At 42.2% G+C, this 19592-nt stretch overlaps 1 protein-coding gene across 1 annotated transcript in view; it reads left to right on the top strand.

The window, feature by feature from the left end:
- LOC107383443 (arylsulfatase I) overlaps window positions 1-19592 on the top strand; it is a 93682-nt gene that overhangs the window by 16556 nt on the left and 57534 nt on the right. Inside the window, exon 3 of the mRNA XM_070541542.1 lies at window positions 7263-7327. The gene's annotated coding sequence lies outside the window, so the exon portion shown is untranslated. The remainder of the gene's footprint in view (window positions 1-7262; window positions 7328-19592) is intronic.

Here is a 19592-nt window from a genome sequence, read left to right as displayed (position 1 = left end):
GTCTGTTGCCCCTGCGACCCGACTCGGATAAGCGGCTGAAAACCGAGTACTAATCTGATCTTTCAGCAACACCTTTAACACTAGAATTCCCAGAATTCTAACTCCACTTGAACTCCCAGGAACCGTCAGTTTGACGGCTGTCATTTTAGCCATTAAATGTAGGCTGACGATGATGTTGTGGAGCAAAATGTTTCAAGTGCATTATTGATGAACTCGTTATGGATAAAACGGTAAGAAAATATGATTTTAATCCAAACCTTGAAAAGAAGTCTCTCTATTGTTCGCTGGGTGACCGACACAGATCTTCTCCGTGGGTGGGGGCGAGGGGTCCCAGATCGTCTTCTGCCATGCTGTCAGAGTCTCTGCCGCTTCCTACTGACCAGTTTTCATCAGTTTCCCCTCTCCGCCTGAAGCAGACTCATTTCTCATGTTTGTTTCACTGAGAATGTTCTTCTGAAAGCTGTTTCAGCCACTATTTCACACTCAGTATTGACGAAGAGGGAGTGCACGAGCTGGAAAGTTGGTTGCTTAGCAATGGTGACGCTGTCCGTAATCAGCGGGAAAGTGTTATCATGTAAACATTAGAGCCGTCAAATTGACAGCTTGTGGGAGACACAGACATATACAGCTATATAGGACGACGGTGGCATAGGAGTTAAGTGCTCGCCCCGTAATCGGAAGGTTGCAGGTTCGAGCCCCGCTCAGTCTGTTGCTGTCATTGTGTCCTTGGGTAAGACACTTAACCCACGTTGGCTGCTGGTGGTGGTCGGAGGGACCGGTGGCACCAGTGCTCGGCAGCCTCGCCTCTGTCAGTGTGCCCCAGGGCAGCTATGGCTACATCGTAGCTCATCCCCACCAGTGTGTGAATGTGTGTGTGAATGGGTGAATGTGTTGTAAAGTGCCTTGGGGGTTCCAGAACTCTAGAAGGCACTATATCAAATACAAGCCATATATTTCTTTTTTGATACATTATTTTATGGAAATTATAAAGCAAAAATAAAGGACATATAAAAATAGGACAAGCCAGGAAGCCAGGACAACAGGACATCCATCTAACTAAAGTTATTACATGTCAAAATATGAAAACAGTCAAAATGACTGTCTTGGGAGTTCTAGTGTTAAATAAGAAGAAAATAAAATTTTTCTTACGTAATTTCCTTAGTTTATTAGCCAGAAAACATTACTTGTTCAGGAAGTATATTGGTAAGAAAGGTGTTAATATATTTTAAAAGTAGCCTTGCTACTTATGTTTTTAACATTCTCATTCTGCGACTGTACTGATTGATGCATGGTCCCATGACGGAGCAGGCATGCAATGCCACGGCTGACAGGCTATCTTTCTGTGCACAACACCTGTTGCTACCAAGCTCAGCTCAGGTGCTGCAGGCCACTGAGAAACTGTGACGTTTTGTTGTCCATTGGTAATTTCTCTTTGTTTATTAGAGTATCTTTCTCTTTGGCCGGCTCCATGGTTTTTCTCCGAGTTACTGCAGTGAACTTGGAGTGTTATTTCTAAACTAGGTCTAATAAAGATTGGTGATTTGCTGTGGCGACAACGCCTGAAAGGAAAAGCCGAATGAGAAATTAGTTTGTTTTGAAGGCGGCAAATCATGCAGCTTCGCCTTTTCTCCCCATGTTAAATAACCAGTATGCATGAGCGAATGGTATTGGTTGCTGTCCCTGGCTCTGTGTCCAGGGTGTACCCCACCTGGTTGCCCATTGACCGCTGGAGATAGGCACCAGCACCCCCACGACCCTACATGGACAAATGGGTTCAGACAGTGGATGGATGGATGAATTGAATTGAATTGAAGCTACGCAGCAAAAAGAAACGAGACCAGCAACGGGTTACTCTGCTGTGACTCCTGCTTGACAACAGCTTGGTGTCTGCCTCCTTTAGTTTGTTTAATAAAGTAAAGAAACATTAGTGTAATTATTTAGTTCAAAGTAAGAAAACTAAAGTGTATTTTTTTTAAGTGCGGCCTCCAGAATGCGCTAAGCAGCGCTGCGTTACGCAACAGGTCCTGACGGGCATTCAGCTCTCATCCTACAAACGTCGTTTTTAGTTTATGAATGTTGTAATTTTCTTTTTGTCAATGGTTGTAACAAGCGTGAGACTTTGGTTCTGCATCAGAATTATGTTAAAAATGTAGGTGGAAAAGTTGGGAAAACGTGCATCCCTAATATTGACCCACTAACCTTGTACGATGACTACATCCTGCTTTTAGTGTTTTGTGTGTCACTGTTATTTTCTAGGCACCTGTTTAATTATTTGTCCGTTATGCTTTTAGTCTTGCTGTTCTGTCTTATTAGATGCTCTCATTCAGCTCTTTGTCCGGCTGTCAGGCTGTGCTATATAAATTTGACTTGACTTTGAATATCATGTGATCAGGACCGATTTCCAATCACGTGATTGGATCCCTAAATTCTGCACAATCAGATGCAGTCGGATTTAATCCAGCTCAGGAAGAGTTAATGACCACTTTGAAATGGTATCTGCTACTTGACATCTGTTTAGTTAGACCGCAGTTAAAGGTGACTGGACTCAGTCATTTCTTTTGAAGACATTTCATCCAGGGAGCTTTTCTCGGTTCAGAGAAACAGCATCTAAACAATAGGCAAAACTTTAGTAATGCGAGCTGGATCCCCTCTCCTGAAGGTTGTTCTGGTCTGCAGGTGTTGATTGTTGTTCTAGTGAAAGCTTTTTCATCTCTGATGATGTTGGGACACAGAACAGCTCATAATCTGAACCAGGTAATTTACTTCTGCAGGACATTTAAATCCTCTGCTGCAGAAACTAAGCTTCATCACAATGGATCCTCTCTCTCTGTCACTGGTAATCATGAATAAGCTTCAGATGTTTATGAGCAGCTTGACGACTCCATCAGCATGACGCCGGCAGTTTAAAATGAGAGATTGTGATGCACGAGGCGAGCAGAAACGAGGACAGACAGAGAGGAGCTAGCTGATCTCAGAGCAGCCTCACCAGAGCTGGTGATAGAAAAACTGTTCCTCTCTGCATGGCTGCTGCTTTAACGACACGCTGCAAATTCATTCAGCAGGACAAACAAATCACCGACAACCCTCAGCTGCTGGCTAACGCGGGCTACCACTGCCCCCTGCTGGTGGCTGCTGGCTAAACCTGCTTTAGGATTTAATTCAGCTTGATCTGACTGATGTTTCACATCTTGAGTGGATCCATTTGGGATTTAGAGGCATGTTATCGTTTGGTGTCGGTGTCCAGAATTAGTTCTTATTCAACAGAACACCTGAAAGGATCCTTGAACCGGTTTGTTCTACATTTGTGCTAAACGGGTCAACGGAAATGTTTTTGGTATGGTTGGTTTGTTTAGAGAACTTTTCTGTTTATTGGAAAGCCTCTGTTTTCAATTTTCATTGAAAGGATAAAAATTAGTTGCTTTTTACTCTTGTAAAACACCACAGCCTACCGTTTTTATTCTTGATATTAATAGTAGATGAGTTTTACAAACTTAAAAAGGTTTAGGCATTTTTGTCTGAAAGTTTTAAATGAATGACTGTCTTACCTCTTGTAGATGGCTTCCTGAAGAGCCTCTGTTAGAACTGAGATGATCGATGAGCTAATGGCTAGTCTGAGTGCAGCAGACACCAAACTGTGATGTTACAATCTTAAGCCAAGGCCGCGCTCTGTGCATTTTATTTGGCTGTCACAAAAATCAGCTTCATGTCACATCATTAGAATTTTACAGGCCTTGTCCAACAGCACCACTCAGCCTAAAAAAGCTCAGTACAGCATGGGTTAACTTAGCTAAGAGTAGCTGGTTTTCCCCAATGACTCTGTGACAGAAAGTGCCTGCACCCCTCATAGTGTGTCTGGGGGAGGTGTCTACTCGAGACAAAAATAGCATGAGCTGATCTCTATAGGCAGCCTAAGACTCCTCCCTTTCCCGTAGGCTCATGGGTCCCCGGAAGAATAAAATTGGCTCAAGTCTCAAGGGGCTAAAAGAGCTATTTTCTAATCCGCTTTGCCTTATGCCCTGGATTGCACATGCATTGCACTTCCACTTAAATGAAAAGTAATGTGTGTTTTGACCACGCCAGTCACGTACTTTGAGATTTATCAGCTTGTAAAAGTTCATAATTAGCGTGACTACAAATCAGACATCAGAATGTTGCATATATGACGTCACCACATAATTTCCTTTCCCCTAGCGTAGCTGCTACTTACCACATGGGCAGATTTATGGAGATTCTTCCCTCCTGATGGAATGATTTGAAGTTTGCTAAGCTTACAGCCATTTTTCCTCTGCTTTTCACCACGGCTGGTGCGATGACATTCATTTAATGATTCGTGGTCCTGGGCGTATTTTCACACATAACCTAAATTAACTTTAGTTCCGTATCGAAATGCATCTTTAACATTCACAGACATCATATGTGAAATCCATGGCACATAACAAGCGGGATTAGAAAATACTGTTTTTAGCCCCAATGGCTTGCATAAATTTTTTTCTTCTTCCGGGGACTCGTGGTTCAGAAGTAAATGCATGTGACTTAGGCTCCCTATGCTAAACACAAACAACTCAGTGCAAAAATTGTGTTTGGGTTGTTGAACCTTATGCTGGCTTTTTGTCAGACTCTGAACCAGGAAGTGGCTGCAGGCTACAGCCAAAAGATTCAGAGCAACCATTGACTCCGCCCCCTAGCCAATCACCAATGACAGTCGTGAAGCAGGCACGGCTCAGCCGCTGGAACCACAATGGAGCAGGGATCGGAAAGTAGGAGAAAATACTGAACCGTGCTGTTGGAAAAAGTGCCCAGACGAAACCGCACCCGAGTCATGCTGAGTCGTGCTTTCTAAAAATCCTAATAGAGAGGTGGTACCTAAAGATCTTAATGAGCCAAACTGCACGATGTCTCGCTCTAGCAGGAAACACTAACGGGACGGGAATTGATATGTTTTATCAATATCAGTGCCACTGTCGATTCTGTCTATTGATACATTTCATTATCAATTCCAGTATTTGAGTGGGTGGCAAAAAACAAATTTCACACTACCTCCTGCATTATAACTGACATTGAAATTCATTAGTCTGGAGCGGGTCAAAAACATGACTAACTTTACGTTATCGCATATTTTTTGCCCAGATGCTTTTACATATCCGTATGTATTTCCTCCCCTTGAAGAAATATCTACCATTTAGACGCCATGTTTCTTGCTTCCGCTAGCAATACAACGTGCATGGTGACGTCATGTGCGCAAACTGGAATTGATAATGGTAATCATTTGCAAAGGTGGCGAACAATTCCTAGGAATTGAAACAATGGAAACTAGTTCTTAACAAGAACCAGTTTTCGATTCCCACCTCTAACGCTAAAGTCATGAACGTACTCACCAAAAAGCACATCACGCTTGAATACTGTTGGATGTTGGATTTGATAGTGAGAGTACTCAATAAGCTGGGCCGGTCACAGACCTGCAGATCATCCTCACGTTCTGTCTAGGATGGCTGAAAAAAGCACAGTGTGTCCAGGGGTCTCATTTATCAAACATTGCGTAGAATCCTTATTAAAACCGTACTTAAGCTCAGCAAAAAAAATGTACTTACACCAAGTATGTTTGTGATCTATCAAATATGGAGTACGCACAGCGTCACGCACCTCCGCTTCATAAATCAGAAACTATCTAGAAAGGTTCTCAGCTGCTTTTTAGTCACATCCCGCCCTCAACACGCCTACTTTCTGCCATAAATGGTCGATGCAAAGTGCCTTGTGGACCTCATGCATATACATAAGCGGTAAGCCGGCTTGTTGCAGCATTTTGATCATGACCGTAGATCAAGGCAGATCAAGGAGGCCCAATTTCACAAGCAGAAATTGAGGTACTTGTGAGTGAGGTGGAGAAATGAAAGGAAGTGCTTTTGCAAAACAAATCAGAGAAAATCCACGGAGTGGCACAGCGTTGCTGAAGCCGTCAATGCTGAGTTCTTCGTTGAGATCTGTGGCGGATATTTAAAAAAAGTTAACCAATCAGGATTTGATCCCCAGACTCCCCCGTGAAAGTCACGCGAGCTAACCAGTCACCCAAACAGAGATCTCCCTTGTCCAAGTAGCCAGAGCGCATGATCAATCGAGTCACAGTGACAGGACACACACTGTCACAGACGCATGACATTCTGTCTCAATCTGTCCCCCTGTCCGTATTCTGTATTCTGCGCTTCAGGCTGTGTGTGTGTGTGTGTGTGTGTGTGTGTGTGTGTGTGTGTGTGTGTGTGTGTGTGTGTGTGTGTGTGTGTGTGTGTGTGTGTGCGTGTGCGTGTGGGGGGTCTTGTTCTGTGTGAAAACGAAGCAGTACAAGTGATAATGTTGCAGGATTTCATAATTTTATCCTTCTCAGCAGCAGCACTGCAGGTGCTCTCCATGTCCAAAATGTGCATTAGCAAGGTCCTTAGTCAACATAACCCTTTGATGCATAATGGTCACTACAGTGGACAGGTACTCAAAATAGTTATTTATTTATTTTTGCTATTAAGCACAGCTGTTGAAGACTTTATTGCATGTGAGCCTCTCCAGTTGGACTTCAGTAAGGCAAGCCAACATATTTCATGTTCAGAATGCACGCTGTCCACTGAGATGGACATGTAATAAAGTATTTGTAAATTAACAAAATGTTACAAAGAATATTTGTTGAAATTTGTTTAATTCACACCTAAAGATGAATGAAAAAAAATGTTTAAAAAAATCATGGTTGAAGATCTCATAATTCATGCATCAGAGGGTTAAAGTTGCGCACATTTTTCCCAAAGTTTGCGTGGAAAGTTGCAAACTGGGGTTTTCTGACCCCATTTTGTGTGTAAGCAAGCTTGATAAATGAGGCCCCTGGGCTTTAAAACAGCTCCACTCACTCACAAGTTTCTCAAGGAAAATCCTGTTTATTTTGACCCCAAATCTGGTGATGTTCATGCTTGTGAATGAGTGTGTCAGTGAAACGGGTGTTTCATTTATAAAGAACTGGTGTGAAGATGGTCTCACACACTGTGGTCCTAGATGTACTCAGACTAACCGTTAGCTCATTAGTCCTGTAGGATGTAAAAATTTAGTTACAGTAGTAATAGTTTCAAACAGAAACGTTTAAAACTCCTTTTAAATTTGTTCTCTAGTTACCAAAAGATTTGAGCTAAAGCCATCCTCTTTCAGGCTGTAGTTGGAACACCGTTGCATCAATCTGGGGAGAAAAACCAGGTAAATTCCGCAAACGTACCTGTGTTCTGTCTGTTTTACAGGTAAAAGATGCAGAAAGAGAGTTGGTGAGCCGTCTGCAGGATTAGGACCAAGTGTCATCTTTAAGGTGAGGGATGCTGCTGATCTCACTATTTTTACTTTATTCAACACACACACACACACACACACACCTGCTATGTAATCAGATCATTTATTATGATTTGGCTTCAAACAGACCAGATAAAGGCTGTAGAGGCTTTATGATGGGCAGATTTGTGTTTAAGAACTAAAAAAGCTGTCATGCTCTACTCCAGGGGACAAGCATTTGTGTAATGATTGTTGTTTGAACATCTGGAAACATCTTGCTCTTTGCAGGTGTGTCAGTTACCATGGAAACGTAAAGGCACTAATAAAACCCTTTACTTCTGAAAAGCAAAAAAAAAACAATCTGCAGATTCAGATATTTTTACTATAAAACTAAGTTTTTGTGAAGTAATCTAATCCAGTGTGGTTTCTATTTAAGCACAGGTTAAAGTGGTATTCTGTCATCAAGGCCACCAGAAAACTGATGAATTGTGAGGAAATAATTTACACCAACGTAACCCTCACTGTACGTAGTTAGCTTCAGACAAAAGGGTGCATTGTGAGAGCAGCAGGATCTCCACCACCTCTGGGTGTTTTTATGGAAGCATAAACATGTCTGCTGTTGCTGATCTGAAGCTTTTTCTGGCTCAGAGGCTGCTCCATCTGACTTTTATTGTTTTCCTCTAATAACACAATCATTTTTGCAAACTAAAAATCGTTCAGATGGATAATTTCTGATTTGTCTAGTGAGAAATGTAACTGTTAGATGACATAGATTTGCACTCTAATGAAGCTTAGTGGTAATTTACGGCAGAGACGTTCAGGGCTCCTCACGAATCATCTGTTTTAGAGACTTGGGGGTGAGAGTCGGGCAGTTTTGGTTTTGTTTTGGCACAAGTGAAAATTTGTTCATCGGAAGCTGAAGGGTTGAATGAATTACTGCACATAAACTAAACAGGGTTTATCCATCCATTCATCCATTTTCAACCGCTTATCTGAAGTTGGGTCGCGGGGATAGCAGCCTAAGCCCAGAGGCCCAGACTTCCCTCTCCCCAGCCACTTGGGCCAGCTCCTCCAGGGGAATCCCAAGGCTCTCCTGTGTGCGTGCGTGCGTGTGTGTGTGTGTGTGTGTGTGTGTGTGTGTGTGTGTGTGTGTGTGTGTGTGTGTGTGTGTGTGTGTGTGTGTGTGTGTGTGTGTGCGTGTGTGTGTGTGTGTGTGTGTGTGTGTGTGTGCGTGTGTGTGCGTGCTCTCTTCTCCATCCGCAGTGAGTCGTGGCGAATGGCTGCTTATACTGAGCCAGGATCCTCTGGAGGTTTCTTCCTGTTAAAAGGGAGTTTTTCTCTCCAGTCGCTGCATGCTTGCTTAGTATGAGGATTGCTGTAAAGACTCTGACACTAGTCAGTGACTCGATGCAACCTGCTGGGTTCCTTATTTAGTGTAATGAAGTCAATAAGAGGGTAAATTGAATTAAATAAATTGCTTAAGAGCTATTTATTTTTATTGTCATTACTTGTGACCCATAGCTGTGATAATCTATTAATTATAGAATGTCACCTGCTTGGTCTTTAAGATGATTAGGCAGAAGATTCTAAGATTCTTTGTTTATTCAGGGACTGTCATCACTTCGTTTATGATTCAAGAACGAATCAGGGTTTGTAACCAAATAATTTATTTTACAAACAATTTAAGACTTGACAAATGGTTTAAACTATTATTTACTGTGAGTGGATGCGAACTAAGAGATGGGTGTCTGGAACTAGGTGTGAATATACAATTTCAGAGTCGGTAGTCGGTATCATGAGAAAGCTGAATCCTGGATGGAGGAAATTTGGTTTGCAAGTAAGCTGCAAGCTGTTATTTATCAAACTGCATACAGACGCTATCTCACTGTGTTCTACGTACCCAAGTGGAGGCGCCCTTGCGGGTCTGAAATGTCAGGGGGGGTTGGAGACCCCGAGTACAGAAGTCCGTTGACTAACTCCTAGTACGACCAGGTCAGTCCAGGACCGCTTCCAGGTAACAGGTGAACTAGATGGAACCAAGCGTCTCAAAACAACTCTGAAGGAGTGTCGTAAAATCAGCTTTGTTCTGCAGGAAAAATATCTTGTCCTCAGCTTCGCAGGCGCAAAAGCTTAAGGTTTTGACTATGTCAAAATCCTTCTGGTGAAAGAGGCTTGCTCAGATGGCCGTTCTGAGCTTCTCTCTCTCTGTCTGTCTGACTTTCTGAGACTGAGAGTGAAGCTCTTTTTAAGGCCTGGTGTTATCTCAGAAGTTGCCAAGCATCTCAGAACACAGTCTCTGATTCCGAACTCTGAAATGTGGGACAAGGTTACTTATGTGTCATGTCTTTATCTTAGCCTTACTCTGTCTGCAAGTGTGATGACCTAATCCAGTAAACAGTATCATTGAAACAGATTCATAAAACATTTAATCATTTATACATGGCAATATTTAGTGATTATTAGTCATAAAATCTTGTCACTGGTAAGTCCTTGAAGTTAATATTTCAAAAACGATAAATGAGCACTGTGATCCCACACAGCGTGCTGAAGAGTAGGGACAGGACCAGGCCTCAGGCTAACCGGAGAGCTCCCGCAACCACGGCAGGAACCATAGGATGTCCAGACCCAAACGAACCGGACCCTCAGGCAGCAGGCAGGCGAATCAGGCAATGGAGTAGAGAGGTCCTCCCAGGAAGCAAAGACCAATGGTGAAACTCAGAAGAGAAGAAGAGCAGACACAGGGCACTTCAAAGTAAACACACACGGATAGACGTCGATGCAAAACAACAAACAAAAATAAACCTAGCACTATATGTGCTATGTGAAGTCAATCAATCAATCAATCAATCAATCAATCAGATTTATTTATGAAGCGCTTTTCAAACAAAGTGCTACTCAAAGTGCTTTACAAAATGACCCCAGATTCCCATAACAGGTTAAAAACATTAACAGACATATGCAAGCACACACACGCACGCACACACACACACAAGTAAAAATTATATTTGGCTGAGTCCAGATGAGCCAAGTAAGGAAAGGCAAGGAAACGCCATCAGAGGAGCCATCTGCCCCGGCAGCATCAGGTCTTCCACACTAAGTCAGGGCGCTCAGTGGAGGGGGAGCATAGACCCCCACCTCCACTTAAACACTTCCTATAGAGCGCCCAGGAAGCTACAGTCGACCACCGCTCCCGGGGCAGAGGGCCTCTACAGAGGAAACACTGGATTAAAATGAGTAAAAATATAATAGAAGAGCTAATATAAGGGGCAAAAGTTAGAAAATAAGTAATAAGTAAAATCATATAGACAGTAAAATTATAATATTAAATAATGAAAACAATGCTAAAATATAATCATATAAAACATGCAAAGGAAGCAATAAAGTATAATCATGTAAAACGAGAGATAAAACTGTAGTAAATATTTAGATAAAAGCTAACCTAAATAGGTGGATCTTGACCCTGGACTTAAAAACATGAACGTTCTCTACGGCCTTGAGTTCCTCTGGCAGATCGTTCCAAAGGCGAGGGCCATAACATTGGAAGGACGCCTCGCCGTGAGTGTGTGTCCTGACTTTAGGGATGACCAGGAGACGCCTGCCAGAGGAGCGCAGAGGCCATGAGGGTTCATATGGTGAAAACAGTTCTGAGAGATAAGAAGGCCCAAGACCGTTAAGACACTTAAAATCCATTAGAAGAACCTTAAAATGGACCCTGAAACATACGGGGAGCCCATGAAATGATTCTAAAACTGGTGTAATGTGCTCCCACCTCCTGGTCTTCATCAGGACATGTGCTGCCGAATTTTGTAGAAGTTGTAAGCCTGAGATGCTCTTTTTGGGAAGACCAGAAAGCAGGGCATTACAGTAATCTATCCTACTGGTGATAAAAGCATGCATCAGCATCTCCGTATTGGCCCGAGAGAGAATGGGGCGGACTTTGGCGATGTTCTTTAGATGATAAAAAAATATTTTTGTGATATTTTTAATGTGTGGGATAAATGTCAGCTCAGAGTGAAAAATCACACCCAGGTTCTTACCTTGTTCAGATGGATTAAAAGACAGAGATTGTAATTTCGGTAAAAGCTTCTCTCTCTGGGCCTCAGGACCAATGACTAAAACTTCAGTTTTGCCCGGTTGAGCTGGAGAAAGTTCTCTGCCATCCAGGATTTTATGTCTAAAATACAGTTAAAAAGTGCATCCATTGGCCGAGAGTCATCAGGAGACACGGAGATGTACAACTGTGTATCATCAGCATAACTGTGAAAGTTGACCGTGTGTCTCATGATGACACCGCTAAGAGGGAGCATATAAAGATTAAAAAGCACTGGGCCTAAAATTGAACCCTGGGGCACACCACATGTAATCCCATGGACCCTAGAGGAACAGGTATCCAAACTCACCATGAAAGTCCTGTCTGTGAGGTAGGATGTGAACCATCTATGTACAGCACCAGAGAGGCCGATCTGTTTTAAACGAGTTAAAAGAATAGTGTGGTCTACTGTATCGAAGGCAGCACTTAGATCCAGTAGGACCAATACTGTCAACTTCTGTTTATCATAATTTACTCTAAAATCATTTAAAATCTTCAGAAGGGCCGTCTCGGTGCTGTGGTTCACCCTAAAACCAGAATGAAATTTCTCTAGGACATTATTAGTGTTTATAAAATCATTTAGTTGATTTAAAACCAACTTTTCTAAAATTTTGATTAAAAATGGTAAGTTGGATACCGGTCGATAATTGTTTAATTCATTAAAATCTAAATTGCTCTTCTTCAACAGGGGCCTCACCACCGCCCTTTTAAAGGCAGCAGGAAAGACCCCCATCTGAAGGGAGCAATTCATCAGGGTTAAAATCTCATCACTAAAAGATCCATAAAATTGTTTAAAGAACGAAGTTGGAATTGGGTCCAGAACACATGTGGTGGGTCTCACTGAGGAGAAAACTTTATTGAGTCTCAGCTTCTACCAGGACAAAGCTGTCCAGTGTTTCCTCTGGTATACAGGTGCTGGCCAGTAAATTAGAATATCATCAAAAGGTTGAAAATATTTCAGTAATTCCATTCAAAACGTGAAACATGTACATTATATTCATGCAATGCACACAGACCAATGTATTTCCAATGTTCATTACATTTAAATTTGATATTCATAAGTGACAACTAATGAAAACTCCAAATTTGGTATCTCAAAAAATTAGAATATTCTGAAAAGGCTGAATATAGAAGACACCTGCTGCCACTCTAATCAGCTGATTTACTCAAAACACCTGCAAAGGCCTTTAAAAGGTCCCTCAGTCTTGTTTTGAAGGCACCACAATCATGGGGAAGACTTCTGACTTAACAGCTGTCCAAAAGACAATCATTGACACCTTGCACAAGGAGGGCAAGACACAAAAGGTGATTGCTAAAGAAGCTGGCTGTTCGCAGAGCTCTGTGTCCAAGCACATTAACAGACAGGCGAAGGGACGGAAAAAATGTGGTAGAAAAAAGTGTACAAGCTCTAGGGATAACCGCACCCTGCAGAGAATTGTGACGACAAACCCATTCAAAAATGTGGGGGAGATCCACAAAGAGTGGACTGCAGCTGGAGTCAGCGCTTCAAGAACCACCACGAGGAGACTCATGAAAGACATGGGATTCAGGTGTCGCATTCCGTGTGTCAAGCCACTCTTGAACAAGAAACAGCGCAAGAAGCGTCTCGCCTGGGCCAAGGACAAAAAGGACTGGACTGATGCTGAGTGGTCCAAAGTTATGTTTTCTGATGAAAGCAAGTTCTGCATTTCCTTTGGAAATCAAGGACCCAGAGTCTGGAGGAAGAGCGGAGAAGCACAGAATCCACGTTGCATGAGGTCCAGTGTAAAGTTTCCACCGTCAGTGATGGTGTGGGGTGCCATGTCATCTGCCGGTGTTGGCCCACTCTGTTTCCTGAGGTCCAGGGTCAATGCAGCCGTCTACCAGGAAGTTTTAGAGCACTTCATGCTTCCTGCTGCTGACCAACTTTATGGGGATGCAGACTTCACCTTTCAACAGGACTTGGCACCTGCACACAGTGCCAAAACCACCAGCACCTGGTTCAAGGACCATGGTATCCCTGTCCTTGATTGGCCAGCAAACTCGCCTGACCTTAACCCCATAGAAAATCTATGGGGTATTGTGAAGCGGAGGATGCAATACGCTAGACCCAACAATGCAGAGGAGCTGAAGACGACTATCAGAGCAGCCTGGGCTCTCATAACACCTGAGCAGTGCCACAGACTGATCGAGTCCATGCCACGCCGCATTACTGCAGTTATTGAGGCAAAAGGAGCCCCGACTAAGTATTGAGTGCTATACATGCACATTCTTTTCATGTTCATTCTTTTCAGTTGGCCAACATTAGAGAAACAAACATTTTTTCATTGGCCTTTAGAATATTCTAATTTTCTGAGATACCAGATTTGATGTTTTCATTGGTTGTCACCTATAAATATCAAATTTAAATGTAATAAACATCGGAAATACATTGGTCTGTGTGCATTGCATGAATATAATGTACAAGTTTCACGTTTTGAATGGAATTACTGAAATATTTTCAACCTTTTGATGATATTCTAATTTACTGGCCAGCACCTGTAGACACACATCCAGATCTATCTAAGACCTTATTACTTATGGAGGATAAAATATTCCGTCTGATGGTGTCTACCTTCCCTTTGAAGTGGGCTGCAAACTCCTCACAGAGTGCATTTGAGCATGTTTTCTGAAGTGAATTGGATGTACGGTATAAAATGTTGTTTATGGTGGAAAAAAAGTATTCTGGGATTGTGTTTGTCTAGAATGAGTTTGGAAAGGTATGCATTTGTTGAACTTCTCAATGCGTTATTATATGATTTAAGTAGCTCTGTATATATTTGATGATTTATAGTTGCTTTGTTCTTTCTCCATCTCTGCTCTGCAAACCTGCAATTTCTCTTTAGTTTGTTTAGATGTTCATTTCTCCACGATGAAGCAAGTTTTGAATATAGACTTTTGATTTTAAGTGGAGCGAGCAGGTCGAGAGCGGATTTCAGTCTACTGCTAAAATCATTGACAGTAAAATCACAAGAGGCAGTTACCGGAGTGGGAGGGATCTTTCTAAAGACTTCAAGAAAACCTGCAGCCACTTCAGGGGTGAGATGACGCTTCCTTACAGTTCTCACAGAGGGTTCCAGCTGGATAAAACTGGTGATGCTAAAAAATACACAGTAGTGATCAGAGACAGCCAAATCAATAACAGAGGACACACTGGTGGACAGGCCATACGTGATGACCAAGTCCAGGGTGTGTCCTCTGTTGTGAGTTGGCTGTGTGACATGTTGACTAAAATCCATATAACTCAGAATATTTAAAAACTCCTTTGAAAAAGGATCAGAAGGATTATCTATATGTAGATTAAAATCACCGGCTAAAATGATCCTTTCAAAGGAGTTGTGCGGGATTGATAAAAACTCTTAAAATTGTTGAATAAAAATGGCACTCTGCTTAGGAGACCGATAAAATCTGAGGAGAGCTAAAAACTGCTGCTGTATATTCAAAAGTGGTAAAACGATCAAATAAAACAGGTTTGGCAGAAAGTATTGATGAACTAATAAAAGCAATACTGCCTCCCCTTTTGCTACTCCTCATTGAAAAATTAAAATTAAAATCTGGTGGAGAGACCTCTGTGAAAACAGGTGCATCTGAACTCAGCCATGTTTCTGTTAAAAGCAGACAGTGAAGATTACAATCTAAAATCAGGTCATTTATTAAAAACGTTTTGTTCAGCAGAGAACGAACATTTAAAAGAGCAATATTAATAGTAACTGGTGAAGGAGTGATTGTATTAACTGAAGGTTGGACTTTTGGTAACTGTTTGTTGGGGTCAGGGGCGTCGGACTGGGGGGGGGAAAGGGTACCGTTTACCCAGGGCCCACTGCAGGGAGGGGCCCTGAGACAGCTTTGAATAAAAATGTTTTATTGTTGTTGTTTTTTCCCCCCAACTTACTTAATGTCTTAATAAACTTCCCTTTACCTGGATAAAGGGGTTAAGAAACAGAATTTCGCCTTAAAAATAATAACTGAATAATCTCTGAGGCATCTATCACCCCTTAAAAATGTGCAAAGTGGTTTAGTCCACACCAGCGGCCAGGGGCTGCACGGCCGCATGTACAGCTAATGAGACATCGCAGATGCCGACAGCCAGAGCTGGAAGCAGGAGAGTCAGTCATGTCTTTTCCCAAGAAAGGGAAATCTGGCTTCCAGAAAAGAAAAGAAAAGAAAAGAAGGAGGAAAGTTAATTGAACAGAAGCAAGTAGAAGGACGGTGAGCAGCAGCAGCAGAACACAGTTTTAGCTGATATTAGCTAGCTCTCAGAAGCTGCATTCATGTTAGGTGTTCAGTGTTAAACGCCTTTAGTTTCACCATCAAGATCAAATATAAATTAATTAGTGTTATCAGTGAAAACACTAATTAATAAATATATATATATATCCCCAATTAATTTGCGGACCTCGCAGTAAAAACAGGTTCACTCTGTGTGGATATTTCAGCTCCTTCCCAATCATGGACCAGGACAAACTTGGTATCGATGGATTCGTGGTAATCCCAGGAATGAGAAGCTGCCACTGTTTTTCATATAGCATGATGACACTGGTGTTAGAGGATTGTTATTGACTTGGTTAGATATTTTAAGCCTATTTTAAATTTCTTTATATTTGATCTTGAAAACGGACAATCTTATAATTTGGCTGATAATGCAGGGATTATAAAATTTAGAGTACATTACATTCACAGAGAGAACCTGGTTTATTTCTTGTCATATGTATTTAATATATCAATATATATCAGTATTAGCAAAGCTTAACATCATGAACCATGACAGGACAGACATGACTGAAGAGCAGATGAAGATATCATGCCAGGCACTGATGAGAAAATATTACAAGGATCTCACAGCTGAATTTGAGAATGAGATGCTACACCTGAGAACAATATATGGTGCCACAGTTCCACACATTCGGTCTCCTCTTGAGCTGCTTAATGCCATACAGGATGCAATTACAGAGCATTTCTGGATAAGTTTGTATTGGACTGAGGATTTTTTGCACACTACCTGTGACTGTTGCTGGGGGTGAACGGGCTTTTAGCAAACTGAAACTGGTGAAAAATTATTTGAGATCAACAATGTCCCAGGATAGACTGAACAGCCTAGCTTTTCTTTCTATTGAAAGCCAATTAGCCAAAGGATTGGACTTTAAAGATCTCATAAGTGTGTTGGGGTTATTAGGAGCGAACAATTCGTAAGCTTTAACTTACTTTTGGATTCTTCAATAAATTCTGTAAATATGGGAATATTTACTGATTTATTAATTAATTAAGATATTCTTAGATATATGGGGCACCATTCCCCTTTAACCGGAGAAAAATTGAATCCAAAACTCTTATCAGTCTTTCTTGAAGTTCGTAGAATCCTCGGAGCAGAGACTTCTCTTCGACACAACAAAGCTACTGGAGACGAAAATCTGAATTTTATAACGTTTAATTAACAATTTGTCAAATGAATAAACAGTGGCATAAATGAATAATAACCATGTGATATAATAAAAGGATGTATATTCAAAATAATGTTCAAGGTGTTTTGTGTGTATGTATGTGTGTGTGTGTTTCTAAAATGGAGTCTGTATGCAAGATGGCTGACCCCTTTGTCTGGCTAAAGTGTGGGTGGCAACTTGCACTTTAACTTCCAAGGCACTTAGAATCATAAGTAACTTAACCTTAAATTCACTCAAAACATTTCAAAGGATCATGAAACAACACAAAAGATTAATCACGAATAATATATTTTAGTTTAACCACGTGGCCAAGCAGAAAACATTTAAAGATACCAAACAATGATCAATAAGCAGTTTATTCTTTCAAAATGACCCGACGGACGTGTTTGGGACGAAAGAGGAAAACACGAAGCTACTTTTTAAGCAATAGCGCGGTTTTATTGCTTATTCTGGACTATAGAGGAAACGGGAGAAGAAAAGGAGAGAGAGAAATGAGTTTTCTGATCACCAGAACAGCAAGGCGTCCCCCGCTGTTTTGATTTGACGGTTCTCCGTGTTTCTCCGCAGTTTCTCCGCAGTTTGGCGTCGTCCGTCGGTTTGATGCTTTCTCCGTTGTTTTGGCCCCACGAGTGTTTCTCCACGGGCTGGACAGAGACAGCAAAGTTTCTTTCTGTGCAGAGTTAGAACTTACAGCGTGCTTGATGGAGTTGTTGTTTTCCTCCGCAGTTCTGTGTCCTCAAACATCAGCTGGAGGGGAGCAGAAACGAGCAGATCTGATGGGCTTGCAGTTTAGTCTTCCAGCAGTTCCGTGGCTCAACTTGGGCACTTAGAGCTTCCGCGTGCTCAAGGGAGTCGGAGCGTTCGACAAGCGTGTCCTTACCGCCAGGTATCCTGGGCAAAAGAACGAGGTTCCTTTGTCTTTCCTGATGATTTATAGTCTGAGTTCGCGGGAAAGCTCTGTGACTCCCACACATGCACAGAATGTGTTTCTGGTATTAGGCGGTGACGTCATCACAATGCTTCCGTGTGCAAAGCATCATGGGAAATGAAGTTTCTTGGCGCTGATGTGATTATTTGCTTTTCAAAGCAATTTAAGCACAGTCATTTTGGAGAAAATCACTGCATAGTAATTTCCTCATGAGGTCAGACCCTCAACATTCCCCCTTTTGGTTTCGGGGATCGCGCCCAAAGCTCGATCGTCGGAAGCACAGATGGGTTTGTTCCTCATGAACGTAGGTCGACTTGATTGTCGGAAGCACAGGTGGGTTTGTCCCTTAGGACGTTGGTCTCCTTGGACGCCTTTGTCTTTGGTCTTTGTCTTGGATCCTGGCGCCTTTGGTCTTTGATCCTGGTCAGGCACAAAGAGGATAGGAAACGGGATAGTCCCCAACGCGCATAACGAGAAGAAGCCACTCACGCAGGTGGTACGCAATGATGATGTCGTCCATGCGAGAGGTAGTAGTGTAGAAGGAGGAAGGTTGGTGGGCGGTTAACTCCACGAGGGGACACAAAGGCATCTCACCGCCGGCCATACAGTTCAGTTTATGGAGCACGCGGTGATGTACGAGGTCCATAGTTCACAAACGCGCATTGACCTATGTGGTCCCAAGATTCCCCCCTTTTTGGTCCAAAGGGTGGATCAGGACAGTCTTTGGGCTAAAACAAGGACCATAAAACTAAGAGGTACTACAATGTGCTGGTGCGTCAGACAGAGTCATTGACAGACTGAGCTGGGCCGGCACATAACCACTAGTTAATATGTGACCAAGTAAGAAACAAAATATACAGAAAACCCAAAAAAAAAAAAAAAACATAACATCCAAGAAAATTCATAGCAACCTTGAGGGCTCATAAAATACATTCTTAGGTCATACATTCAGTGTGTAGCTTATAAAGAATGTGACATAATGCAACACTCAGATAAAAAATGTGAGGTAGACTAAAGTGAGAACTACTCTTAGGGTTACAGAATAACAAAGAAAATGTTGCTCACCCCCTTTAAACAGGTGTGGTACATTCGCGCTTGGAGTCTCCCCAAACGCGGTCACGAGGCACACCGTAGGTGAGCAAGTGCATCTTATCTTGGAGTTTCTTAACACGCCTGTAGGCAGAATAAGCTATCACGGCCGTGATGAGCCATCCCATCCCCAGGGCGACCAATGTGCAGATTAAGGTGGTATAATCTGTGTCAATGTAGCGTCAAAGTAAGTTCACGCGGGGTTTGTGTGAACTTAACAAGTTTGGTCCCTTCAATCAGTAATTGTTGGTCAATTTCTAAATCGAAGGCAAAGTTATAACCCTGGAAAGCGGCCATGATCTCAATCTCTGAGTCATGCTGTTCGAGGTTGAGATGATGGAGTGCCAGGTTTCTAGTTCAAAGTGGAAATGCCTACCGTCCTTTCAAATACCAATGTTCAGCATCGACTTAAACCTATAGATGTGAGGTGTCACAATTATGGGAACATGTAACAGGAAACCGAGTTCTAATTTTCTGCATCAACGTGAATGGGAATTGCACTACCTAGGCTGTACGCTAGGTGGATTTGTGAAAGGTGCACAGTAGAGGGGTAAGTACGGGGAAATACGACTTTCAACCAAGCTGTCTAGCGTGGAACTTACTTCCCTGAGCAGGTCCTGCATCAAATCTCTCACCACTCGTGTGTACACAATATCCTGATGTATGGTGTCAGACAAAGTCTTGATTGCACGTAGAGATTCATTAATCAGAGCAGAATGTAGGTTGACAGTTACAAGAGTAC

The sequence above is a fragment of the Nothobranchius furzeri genome, chromosome 11, assembly GCF_043380555.1.
Source record: "Nothobranchius furzeri strain GRZ-AD chromosome 11, NfurGRZ-RIMD1, whole genome shotgun sequence".
NCBI classification, from domain to species: domain Eukaryota; kingdom Metazoa; phylum Chordata; class Actinopteri; order Cyprinodontiformes; family Nothobranchiidae; genus Nothobranchius; species Nothobranchius furzeri.
Note: the sequence above shows the minus strand (reverse complement) of the source record. Positions and strands in the feature narration are given on the sequence as shown.